Raw genomic sequence first — 13,259 nt, 5'->3', positions numbered from 1 at the left:
TGAAGTCCTCACAATTTGGCCAAATGCTTTTCACAGGGAAGGGTATGAGAAAAAATGTTGGTTGTCCCAAGGATTAGAGATAATGCTGAAGGAAGGATGACAAGGCAGATGAGGACTAAAGAATAGAGCAGAAGTTTGTTACTTGAGGAAGTGGAGAAATTTCAACAGGAAACAAAGGCACTCAAAGCAGAATCTTTACATGGTGGGACCGTTGGAGGCAATTTGGGGGGTATCAGGTTGTTTGCATACAAGCCCACTGTTTTCATTCAATTTTTCTTTTTGTTCTTTTTTCTCCCCATTTTTTTTAACATTTGGGAAAGTTGCTAATAGAAACCATGGTGGGCTTAGGCTGACCAACCCTCTCTATTTACTCAGGCTAAATTCTTTCTCAGGACACTTGACTTTGAGTAGGCGTTCTGGATTATCCAAGGTAGGTTCCCACAAAGCCTTTTCCAAGGCAGTTCTTGGTGTCACAACTGAAGCCATGAAATAATGGATGAGCAGAGTGTTTGGAAACTGTGAGGAGATGTTTTTCCATCTAGTTAAGAGTGACAGGGAACAGAGACGTTATTGATGGCTCCTGCAGTGTTTCACGTGTACTTGGCAGCTAATAAATATAGATCAAAAGGAAATTGAACATGAGGGCAATGAATTAAAAGAGAAAATTATTTGGAACAAACTCTTTGCAGGGACAGAATGGTAAAGTAATGAATAAATCAAGGGAGCAAACAAGAACTGAATGCCATCATATATATCCAAACACAGTGTCAGGATCAGGCCCGGAGCAATGTCTACAGTTCAGACTGGGGTGCTCTTATGCCTACCCTTATTATAGAGCAACCCGGGAAGCCTTCTCTCTACCTCACTCTCACCTGACCAGTTCTGAAGCATCTTTTCCTTCCTTCCTTCTTTCTTTCTAGAGGGACGATGAAGGTATTAACTAACTGCCTCTGGAACTAAAGTTAGCAAAAACTCTATCAATTCTCCAACCTTGAACCTGGGCATATAGCCACTCTTCCCTCCTAGAGTGAATAAGTGTCTCCCAAGGACTGGACATAACTTGATGTGGATATGAAAGTCTGATTTTGGGGGTGCTCTTAGGAGTGCATATCTAGAGTTGGCTTTAACCACTTCAAGTCCAAGACCCAAAAGGTTCAGTGGAAACTGATTTATTCTCCAAGATTAAAAGAGAGAGATTCTTCTCACTCTGCTTTCAAAATATGGAATGTGTTACAAGTAAGGCCATATAATTCACTAACTCTGTGCCCTTTGGACTTTCTGACTCTATGTCAATCAAAATTCAAGCTCAGCAAACAATTATGTTTCCACTGATGAACTGGGTTCCCACAGATTTTGTATTGAAGAGGTTGGTTTTACCATGTTCTATTAGTTTCACTTTATTTTCAGGTTGCTTTAATAGCATTTTGGTTCATAATAAGATGGAATCTCAGCTACTACTTCTCACCTACAGACTAGTGGCCTCTGTATTTTGACTTTACTTTGATCAATGCAGTGGTATAAATACTTCAATGTGTTTTCAGTGCATCTGCCACTGAGTAAAATACTTGTAGAATGTTTTATGAGGAATCATAGCTGCTCACATTTTGAAATAGGCAGAGCCTAGAGCATAGTAGTTTCTCCCTATGAAAAGTTCCATATAATGTTCAGTGAATGACTCACTAAATGAATAGGCAAGTTCAATAATAAACGGAAAAATAATGATTTCAAAGATTAATGGATTGGTATAGCTCTCAAATTCTCATGACATTTGTTTCACAGTAATATATTATTTCCTCTGAACTCCCCATGCATTTTTCACTGTTATTAAGTGATGCTGATTGCATCTTGGAAAGCAGGCAAGTATGAAAATCTGCATTCGACAAATGGCTTAGGAGAGAAATGGTTGAAGAAGGAAAAGAAAAGAGAAGGATAAAGTGAGACAGCAGTCTCCGCCCTGGACTTGGAGAAGCCCACACTGGGCAGCTCAGCCTTTCCCTGTCTATTGCACATCGGCCTTGGGCTTGGACAGGTGCTCCTTGCACCTGAGCTGCCAGTCCTTTCTCTGATCCCTCCACCTACTTCTGCCATTTTTGTTGACTTTTAGTGCCATTTGACAGAGAACAGGCTGTGAAGAGGACTGTGCTGCTCACCCTCTGATCTGTAAGCATGCCTTTTCTGAAGAGCCCTTTTAAAATATTTTCCATGAAAGTGAGGTGTTTCTGGAGATGAAAGTATCAGGCAGTCAGAGAAGAGAACTCACATTGTTTGTGGGTATGTGTGTGCATGCGCGCATTCTCTTTCAATAAAAAGGAATAAAAAAGAAAAGAAGGAAAGGCACACCCCTCCTCCAGCCCACCCCTCAAGAGACCTCTGACCTGCTTGGCTACCACCACCCCCACTTTTGTCTTTTTAACTTGAGAAGCTTTGTCAGCACAAAAGGAGGAACCCAGGGGCTGGCTGAGTGGCCCTGAGACAGCCCAGGACTTTGCTGGTTATTTGGGGCAACCGCAGACAGGGAAGTCTGTCTCCCGGGGATTTCAGGAAAAGGCAGAGTGTCCCTGCCTCCTCCCTGGGGCATCTTAGTATGTCATTGGCTGGGGGTCCCTCTTCCCATTTCAGGCGGTTGTCAGGGGCGATTATAAGCTGGTGGGGGCAGGGACTGTGAGGCCCCAGAGTCACAGTTTTGAGAACTGTGGGGGAAACTGACTGTCAATGCCATTCAGGGCGGGTTGTATTGAAGGCATTAATCACACAATAAGCCAGTCTCTCCCAGGGAAAGGTCAGTGACTGTCCCCATCCTCTTCCTTCCCTTAGTGTTATCACTGATTTTAATGGCCTTTCGGTATCTGGTGAAAATCGAACTCAGGGTCTTTTCATTTCGACAATCATGGGCCACAAAATTAGTCGCTTTCTCAATTTACACACAGCCACATCCCTGGAGGCCTCCCTCAGGCTCTGGTTTCAGGAGGGCTCTTTTCTCAGGTTAAAAGGAATACAGCTTGTGTCTTGTAGTTTAATGAATTAACATAAATCCTTGAAGTAGGATTGTTGGACGCCCAGCTTGCAAACTGGACTCTAATGCTGTGCATTGGATTTGTGTAAAATCAATGTCAGGGGATGATTAGGGGCCCCCTTCCCTTTTCCCACCTTCTCTTTCCCAGCCCTCTTTATATGGGGCAAGCAAAGTAGTTAAAAATGTCAAACTCACAGTACGCACTGTCAACAACACAATGAGGAGGCTGAAATAAAATCCTCCAACCTCATGGTGATACTTTATACTTACATAGAGCCTTTCATCAGTGTTGCAGGAACATTAACCCTTGCTGTACCTCCTGGGCTGGGCCCAGAGCCCGTTGGTTGAAAACGCAAAAGGATGGGGGGATTACACTTCTCATTTGGAAGAATCTTCAGGTTCCAGGCAGATTCTCAAAGTTGGTTGAGTTTCACATCTTGCCAGACCCCCTTCACTTTCAGCATACCTCTGCCATATCAGCCCCCTCTCCAAAGGTCAGTGGTGGCCCAGTAGTGTCAACAGATGACACGTGTATAGAGGGTCCAGAAATCAGCCCTCATTTCTCCAGTGAGGGAAAAAAGTGTTTTCTAGAAAGCTTGACATTTGATATGTCATGAAATGCATCAAAGCAGTCATTATGGGAGTAATCTGAACTTTGCTGGAACTCCTTACACTTACTTTATGGTTTGGTCTTATTTTGTTTGATTGATGTATGTGGGATAGTGTAACATCTGCAGCCACTCGAGCCTATAAATGTCTTTGGTCCACTCTGTGTTTGGGTCCATCAACGTGGCATTTGTTTTGTTTTTCTAAGTTGTACTTTGTGCACCAACTCCATGTCAGATAAGGTCTGTTGTCGGTCATGTATTCCAGGAATTTTCTAATTGATCACAGTGCTCTTTCCTAGGGACCCTGAACAAAACAATATGATTTTTTTAAAATCAATATCTGATTATAGACAAGGAAGTCATGTTTTAACTTCTCTTTTTATAAACAGTGCTTCCATCTGCATGACCATAATGTGGGTCACATTCTAAACATGCAGATTCTCAAGCCCCCTAGAATCACTCTCTCAAAGTCATGTTAACTTGTGGATGCTTGGCACATATTGGGGTGCTTGTAAAATCTCCTCTGCTTCTTCCTACTTGTGATCACATTGACTCTTACATGGCTGACTGTATCTGAAGTCCTGGTAGGACCATTAGCTCTAGCAGAAGAGCTAATTGGTACAGAGGACCTCTACATTGGTACAGAGGACCTCTACATTGGTACAGAGGACCTCTCTTCACTGAAGGCTCATAGTGTAAAGGGAAGCAGGAAGTGAACACATCTAAATGCCTGCTTTCCAATATTTTCTCCTTCCCACAATTGGATCTTGCCTATCCCAAAGAGCATGGAGAATTTGCTTCACCAGGATGTTCGGGGACTAAACCCTGTGAGTTTGATTCTCCACACTCCTTGCACTTCTCCTTGAGACCTACAGCACTTCTCCATTTGGAAGAGCTACGTACAGAGACTGGGTTATGTAAAGGGGCAGAAGTCACACTTGTTTGGAGTTGAAATCTGAAGCTCTGTTGAATGCCCACTGCCATATATTTGTACATAGGAATCAGAACTGGTTATTTTCTTAATGGCCCCAAGCTTCAACTTCCAATTTGTTAATATTCAATGTTTTCAATGTTTCTCGTCATCAGAGAAATCTAGGGCTCCACAGGACATTGGAGAGTGAGGCAGCCTGAGTTGAAGGTTGGATCTACTACTGGCTATATACATGATCCGATTCAAATTAAAAAAAAAAAACAATGTATCTCTGTGAGGCTCAGTTGCCTGGGCTGTGAAAGGAGATTGATGACATGGTATGCATCTCACTGAGTTATGTTAAGGGTACATTAGATGATGCACTTACAGAAATCGACACATAGAAATACACTCACTGTTAGGTTGTTTGTGGAAATGAGAGCAGAGGATGAGGAGATCCAGACACTGGAGGGAGAAACTGAACCTGCCAGGATGGTCTTGGTAGGTCCTTTGTGATACAAGATGATCAGGAGGGAGCAGCTCTTAGGGTCCTTTGGTTATTTTTCACACTGTGCAGATCTGATTACTGTCTTTAACTTTAGAAATCTTCACAATTTAAAAGTGAAAACATTTTATCTGAAGAATACAGCATAACTTTCTTACCTTTTAAAAAATGAAAAGGTCCATAAATCTGCCTGTGATCTCACTCCCAACAGTCCTTGATTGATAAGGAATGAGAAGACCTCACATGAGGATGGACTGGGAGGGTGAGCCAAGCATCTTGGAAAGTGGTAGTGATTTCAGCAGCCCTATTAGTTGATCACCTAGCAGAGGGGCTGTGAGGAGGATAGACCTGTTCCCACTCACCCTCAACTGCCCTCTCTTTATTTTTACACTAAGTTATAAGTCAAGTATGTACAGCACTTATATTTAACTCTTGCTTAGAAATATATGACCCTCTGGGCTCCAAATGTACAGTTAAAGAGAACCCGGCCTCTGGGTCCTATCATAGGTAAACTAACACCACGACCAACAACAAGACCCATGTAGAAAATATGGGCACATATTCCTTTTTTGAAACCATTATAGACATAAGGTATCATCTCACCGTGAGGTAGGACTCCAGTGTGCAATGGAAATAGTCCTTTGGAAAACATATCTTACCTTGGTGGAAACTTTCAGTCATTCTTTTTCTTGGACATTTTTCCCCCTAAAAGAAAAACATAGTGTCTAATCTGTAACTTATGCCCTGGAGTTTTACTACGGAGGCCCTCAGGCAGTGTGGAGGGTACATAGGCGTGGGTCTTGTGCCATCACTGCAGGCCACTGAAAAGCCCTAGGTCTCTTCTGAATATAGCTCTGAAGACTCACTGTAGCTTACACTTTTCCAGCCTCCCCCTAGAGGATCCCTTCCTGTTAGACTAGCCAGAACAAGGAGCTGGCCAAACCTGCACCTCTACAGGTTTTCTGACTTGTCTGCAATGCTTGCTGGGGACCAGTGAACTGAACCAAAGCGATTCATACTTGTCTCCCTTAAAGCTCCATTTGTCAAACTGCAGTTGCACAGGGAAAGGTCAGCACTTTATGTTCTCAGCACTTAACCTTAATCATTCTTAAGGTGGAAAGCGTATAAGAGGTTTTCAAATTAGTTCTTAAATGTGATGGGAAGCCAGTGTCAGTCTTTGGATCAGGAATGAAAACTAAGTACCTGGTTCCCCCTCTTTTCTATCATAGTCCCTTTCTACACTCTGATGCCTCCGAGGAAGAACTCCCCAGCATCCATTCAACTAATAGAGCTTCATCAAGCAAACACTAATATCAGACATTTGGTAAAAGAATAGTTAGGTTTCCCCTTGAGATGTATTCTGAAAAACTGTCTCATTATTAAAATTATTTTTGATAACAAAAATGGAATGTGATCATTGAAAAGAAACATCAAACCACACAGAAGTATATAAAAGAGGTGATTCCTCCCACTTCACATCCCCCCAAATAATCAACATTTATAATTTGTGTGATTCTTCTCATCATATACCACGTACAATATTGGAATTTGGATTATTCATTCAGTAAGCAACCATCTAACTCTGTCCTTGTTAGCATATTCAGTTACCTTGATTTACCTTTTCTCATATCAATTAACATTTAAGTTATTCTTATTGGATGACAAATAATCCTGTAAAGAACATTCTTGTGTGTGTGTGTGTGTGTGTGTGTATATATATATATATATATATATATATATATATATATATATATCTCCTAGTGTTCTTCATACTTGTGAGGTCACTATGGAAAAGTGAAATTGCTGGGCCTAAGAATTTGCATGTGTTAAATATTTAGATATCTCGAATTTACTTCAATAACATTATGTTCATTTCAGATCAATTGGTAATTTATAAAATATATGCTGTCTTTGATTCCTACATGAAAGTGGCATATTCTGGGGTTTTGAGATCCTGCCAAATCAATAATCAATTGCTATTCTTTGAGAAAATAATTTTCAGACACAGAGTGAGCACCCACTGTAGGTAGGTAGTGAGATGCCAGGGAGTGAGATCTACTAACCTTGTTCTTGTCTCCACCCTCAGTGCCTTCCTGCTCTGCATTTCTGTTTAGCATTCGCTATGGCAGGGGATCTGGGTATAAACAAATAAACAACACTTTCAGCACACTGGCTGCTCTCAGAGACTTTTCAAACTGAGTTGGGGAGACAGAACACAGATGGCTAAAAAACAAACTAAAAATACAAGTCAGTGTATAAAAAGCAGCAAATAAATATAAATAGTAAGCATCATTATAGCATCCCAGAGGAAGGAAGGAAAACAGTGGCTGGGGTGTTCAAGCTTCATAGGAGGGACTCAGTGCTCGATGTGTGGAATGTCTCTAGGTGGGGGCTGGGATGGGTGGGGAGACAACTATAAAAACTCTTAAGAACCAGCTGACAGAAAAAGAGATCTGATGAGAGAGTGGAAAATAGGGAAAAGTGCCCACTTTTATTTTGATAGTTGAAAGTGAGTGAGGTTCATAACATTGTTTGAAATTATCTGTGGTACTTGGCAGAAATTCATATCTATTCTTATTTATTTATTTATTTATTTTGAGTGATGGGGGTGGTACAAAAATTATTAAACATTTGAGAACTAAAAGAAACCTTCCAGCCTTCTTCCCTGGGTGGAGGATGGGTCGTATTATCACGTTTGCAAATACACACAAAATTTTCCTTATGATTTCAGAGCGCCCTTCCTTCTTCCTAAGTTGAGAAACTTTAAAGGGTCTCAAAAAAAAAAAAAGAGTTGCAACCCAAAGCAATCCATTTACATGAAAAAAGTTGGCCCGGTATATAGATCACAGTAAAAAGTTATTATGCAATGTAAGACACAACTAATAATATATATTTATGAATCATCAAACTCTGAAACTGACTCGAAGCAGGTGGGTAAACAACCTGAGAGTGCCGCCCTGGCACACTTGAAACTTTCCTCCACGTCTGCAGTTTATCCAGCCTGCATCGGTAGAGGCGATTCTCTGGCTTTTTTCGCACCTCAAAGAAGCCAAGCTCTCAAAAAATGTGAATCAATGGGATTATTTACGCGTGTATAACTGGAACCCACTCCAAGAGACCGATTTTGCTGCAGAAAAAGATACTCTTGCTCCCCACCCCCTCCTTTCTTTTTGACAGTCAGTTAATAAAGACTCAACAATAAGCAGCTGCCAGTGATGTCATTTGGGACTTTGTCCACGGAGCTTGTATTTACAAGCTCGGAGCAACTACGGAGCCGCAGCCCAGGGAGCAAGTCTCCGCAAACTCGCCCGTGATTCGCGGCAGGACCTCGCTGATGCCGTGGATATTCAGGAAAACCGAGGAGTCTCTTAGCCGCGGTCTTTGAATGCTTGAAACGTAAACAGAGCATAACCGCGGGAGGAGATTTTTAGCAGCAGAGAGGGGTTGAGTCGTTGCAGTTCCTCTGTCTGTCTCCAGGACTGTGTGATTTGTGTTCACTGAGGAGCTAACTACAAGTAAGACTGTTGGGATTTTTTTTTTTTAACTCTTGTAACAGTTTTTTCTTGTTTATACAGCTTGCTTTCCTTTTAAAGTGAGATGATGATGTTTACGCTTTTCTGCAGGCTCTCTCTCGGCAGCCACAAGTATGCATTTCTTCCAAGTAATTTTAGTGCGCTAAAGTTGACTGGGGTTAGGTGGAGAGGACATATAGACTCAGGACAGGCACCACGATGCAGATGGATGAATTGCTAATCTTCATTTGCCTCTGCAGTGAGGTGGAGTTTGGTGGGGTTTTTTTTTTTTTTTTTCTCTTTTTTTTTTTTTTTTGGTTGTTGGTTGTTGTTTTTGCTTTTTGTGTTGTAAAGTACCAACTGACCAAACAAAAAAACTGTTAGGTTGACCTATGCAGTTTAACTGAATGCTATAAAGACTAATTTTAATTAACTGGTTGCTAGAGAGGAAAATTCCCCTTTTCCTCTGATTTTTTTTAATGTGTGTGTGGCTTATAGATTTCTAATGTGTGCTTGTTGACGTTCATAGTCTTGTTCTTCATCCTGCTGTGCCCTCTCCTTGGACTCTCCCCTTTTCTTTCTTTCTCCCCCCTGCCCTCCTCCTCTTTCAAACTCATTCATTCTCAGGTGCTAGTATGCATTAAAAAATGTTTTGAAATTCAAACCCCTTCTATATGGATTTCCCCCACAACCACCACCCACTTTGAGTATCTGATGTGCCTTCTGAGTTAGCAACTGGAGTTAATGTACTACTGAAAAAGTCAACTTTGACACTCAGCTTGTTGGTGGGCAAGATCTATATCCTTTCTTTCACTTTCCCCAAGGGCTCTAAAACTCTCTAAGTATTCTCTAGGATTTAAACAGGAAGCAGGCTCCCTGCACCAGCAGTCTGGACAGGGACTCTGTCTTTTTTTGCTGCACTGGCTCTCCTCCTGTGGCGTGAAGTTCTTCATAGGAGTCTTGTAAACTTGTCTTTCTGTGGATCCTTGGAGCTGCCTGGGATTTCCTCCTCAGCGCCTGCAGTTCAGCCACTTGCAGCTAGTAGCAAATCACCACTGATTCCTGCCCTCTAGACCTGACAGCCCGCTGGCAAGAAGTGGCTGTTAGCCTGTTAGCTCCTGCACGCGAAACCCATGACTCATTCCAGGAGGCTGACTTGCTCCTGAATCCAGCTGCTCTGTCATCAGCTCAGGAGCACCTTGACAGCCCTGACTGCCTTTCCCTTAGAAGCCAGTGTAGGAAGGTACTAAAATATTCAACTCTTTTCTATGGAGTCCTTGTGGTGTCAGCTCCCAATTTTTCCATCAGAGCACATGCTGCTTGGGTGTGTTTTATATATTAGAGCTTACTGCTATCTGCAGATTTTTTGTACAAAATAAGGGATTTGCTGTTAACATAGTTTGCAAACTATTAGTGGAAGTTTATCATTTTACAAAAGAAAAATTGGGTCATGAGGTGGGGTGGTGATTTGTCAGAGACACCCAGTAAAGAGGGTACCAGAGTTCCCACTAGAAACTGTGTCTTCCATGCCCACTCCAGCATGCATTCTGCTCTTCAAGTTCTTAAAGATTAAAAAGAAATAGGATCCACATAGGTTTCGTATGCTTCTTGCAGGAGCAGAGTTGCGTGCAGGTGTACAGATGAAGGTGGTCTGGCAAAGACTGAATGTTCCTGTTTTGTCTTTGGCTCTGGTTACATTTCTTTACGTCTCTGTTCCTCATTGTTGTTTTCACTAGCAAATGAAAGGGAACCCTGTGATTATTTTACAGTTGGCCTAGAGGCGAGCAAGGTAATAGCTGAATTAGTACAGAAGGTATTTTGGATTGAGTGCGGGTTGGGCTAGCTAAGGTGATTCCCAACTCTGATAATGTTGTTTCTGCTTTACTTCCAAGTCTCAAACTTTTTGTACACTATAGCTTGCTTGTTTTCCTCCACTTATGGACTCCCTTTCCAATGGAAGCTTTTTCTTCATTTTTTTCCTTGATGGCCCCTCCCACTCTCCAGCATTCCACAGGCCCCACTCATGCCCTGCATTCCTCTTCTCTCTGGACCCTTCCTTGCCCCGACACTCCCACCTTGGGGTGCCTCTGTGGACTCTACAGATCCAAGTGATCTTGCACTTGTACTTGTTTGGCTCCTCATGGTATCTTGTGCTAGCTTTTGCCAATGGGACCTGGAACTCTTGGGCCGCATAAATATCTCCTTCCATTGAAAGCAAAGACTATGTTGTGAAACTTCCTTTGTCCACAAAGAAGTTGTTTAGTGCATGATGCTAAATATATGAAAGAATGAATCAAATATGCATTTTACCACATCAAATCCTCAGGCTTCCACACTTGGCTTGACAAAATTATCTGTTAACTGTGCTTAGTGGCTTTAAATTTTTCTTCACTCTGGTGAAGGCCTGTGATGCCAGAATTCTGAGCACAAAATACTGGGCTATACTTGATGGGATGCCTGCCACTCTACCCTGCTTCATTTCTTTGTGCTCCCTGCATATACTAATATCTATGCTGGAGTTTTGCTTGCATCAGAATCTTCTGTCCGGGAGGAACTGTGGCATATTGATTAAGGACTTGACTCTGGAATGGCATTGCTGGGGTTTAATCCCTATTTCCTCCACTTGCTGGCTCTATGATCCCACAGTTAATCCACTAAATTTTTTTGTTGTTGTTGTTTCACTTTCTCTTCTTTCAAATTTGGATAGTAACAGTTCCTGCTTCGTGGAAGGGTCGGGAGGTTGAAATATATCCACATAGCTAAGACATGTAACACAATGCTAGGCATACATTTCGTATGACTAAGTATTAGCTATCATTGACACTATTTACCTTGCTGATGCCTGCCTCCCTTCCCAGACTTAATGAATCAACATCTCCAAGGTGGAATGCGTTTATAGTTAAAAGTTCTTCCGATGATTCAGAGAGGACTACTGGCTTATTAGCAGCTGGGACTTGCTTTCTGTAAGCCGAATATTCTCTTCAGCACCTCTCCACTTTTATACTCTTGTAGCACTACTGTGGTCCCTCTCTATATACCAAGTTTGTCCTCCCAGCTCGTGCTTACCCTTCCCCTCCTATGGGCAGTTTTCCATGCCCTACGTGCCATGGACAGATGTCCTTATGCACCATGGAAGTATGTGTTCATTGGTCCCCTCTTCAGCCTCTAAGTGTCATGAGGATTCACCTGCCTGACACCCACCTTGAGAGCTACTATCTTTAGTGAATTACTTGCGGAGTAGATGAAAAAATACTGCTCACCAAGTTTCTTCATTCCCATTTGACTCTAGGTCCTGTGGCTGCCCCCTTTCCTGTGATGTCACATCTAAGCCTTTCCCCACTCTCAAGTCATCTTTACTGCTACTCCTCTCTAGGTAGCATCTGCCTTCCCCACTTCCAGAGCAGACTGTGGTCTTACACAACACCACCCTCTTTTTAATCCCCCTTCTCTTGGATGAAGGAGAGAACACACCCATCAGATTCTGACCGAATTCTGTTGGATTGCCTAAACTGTATGACCCCACTTAAAAATGATATCTTTGCATTCTGCCTCTGTCACAAGATTGTAGGGGTGTTGAGTTGCCAAATTGGTAATCTTATGCATAGCCCTGCACCTGGCACAGAGGGTGTGGGCCCAATAAATGAGGAGGAAAAGGAAGGACTGTGTTGTTGATGGGTACTCTAAGAGCAGATTTGAATTATTTTCTACTTATATTAATATGGAGTGATTCCTGTATACCAGGCTTATTTCTAAGCTCTTTGCACATGCTCTGTCATTATAGTCATCATATTTATTACCCAAGCAAGGATAACTGAGGATCAGAGAGGTTAAGTAATGTGCACAAGAGGTGGTAAGAGGTACGGCAGTGTTTGCACATACTGTGTATACCCTGAACTTCCACCATGCTACTTTCTGGAGATGCAGGGCTGACCCTAGCATGAGCCTCACCCACACTGGAGCTGTGGACACTCACATGGGCCTCTGGATTGCTTGTACTGGCAGAGTGGTAAATCAGATTAACAGTTCTGAGTGCCAGCCAGTTGAACTGGTGATTCACATGTTCTCCTCTTCAGAAGTATCTAAAGCCCAGGCCCAGCCCTTTCCCCCCCCCCCCCCTTTAAATCTCAGTTATGAATCTCCTTGAAGATTCACCTAAGTTTATAGTTGAACATCAAAATTATTTGCATTCTTGGTATGGGTGTTGGCAGGCTTGGTCAAGAGTAAAATTGAGGGATTAGATAAAAAGACACAATTGGAAATAATGGTTGGCCATTTGGTTGGTCCCTAGAAAAGTTTCTCCAAAGATGTGGTAGTATTTTGTGAAAGAGGATTTAAATGGCCAGAATGGTTTAGGCTACACACTGGGCAAAGTCACTGGACCGCTTAAGCATAAGATCCTTACAGCCTCATTTCTCTCCAGTTCTTTAATTCTACAAGGTTTAATGCCTCTGGAATTTTGGATTCCCAATTGTGCCTCCTTTACAAATGAAATAATAAATCTCTTGGATACATAGAACATTACCCACAATGTTTACAGTGCCCCAATAAATACTTGTCTAATGAAGTGTATCATGTCGTTTTGGAAGCCCCAATTACACAAAGTACTTCCCAGTAGTTACATAAATTAATCTTGGTATTTTCAGGGCAAGAAACCAGATCTCTCCTCTTGGAAAGAGTGGATTAATGATTTCTTTGAGTAGAATTCGGATGC

General features: G+C 42.1%; 1 protein-coding gene across 2 annotated transcripts in view; it reads left to right on the top strand.

Annotated features, from left to right (window-relative positions):
* The window catches only part of Nckap5 (NCK associated protein 5), a 953,350-nt gene that overhangs the window by 91,663 nt on the left and 848,428 nt on the right, over positions 1–13,259 (top strand). Inside the window, exon 1 of one of the 2 annotated variants that reach the window (XM_048810447.1) lies at positions 8,004–8,551. The exons of the other annotated variant lie outside the window; for it this stretch is intronic. The gene's annotated coding sequence lies outside the window, so the exon portion shown is untranslated. Of the gene's footprint in view, positions 1–8,003; positions 8,552–13,259 lie in introns of those variants that run through there. 2 annotated transcript variants of the gene reach the window in all.

Source organism: Marmota marmota, unplaced genomic scaffold (assembly GCF_001458135.2).
Source record: "Marmota marmota marmota unplaced genomic scaffold, marMar, whole genome shotgun sequence".
Taxonomy (NCBI): domain Eukaryota; kingdom Metazoa; phylum Chordata; class Mammalia; order Rodentia; family Sciuridae; genus Marmota; species Marmota marmota.
This window is presented reverse-complemented; position numbering and strand designations above follow the sequence as displayed.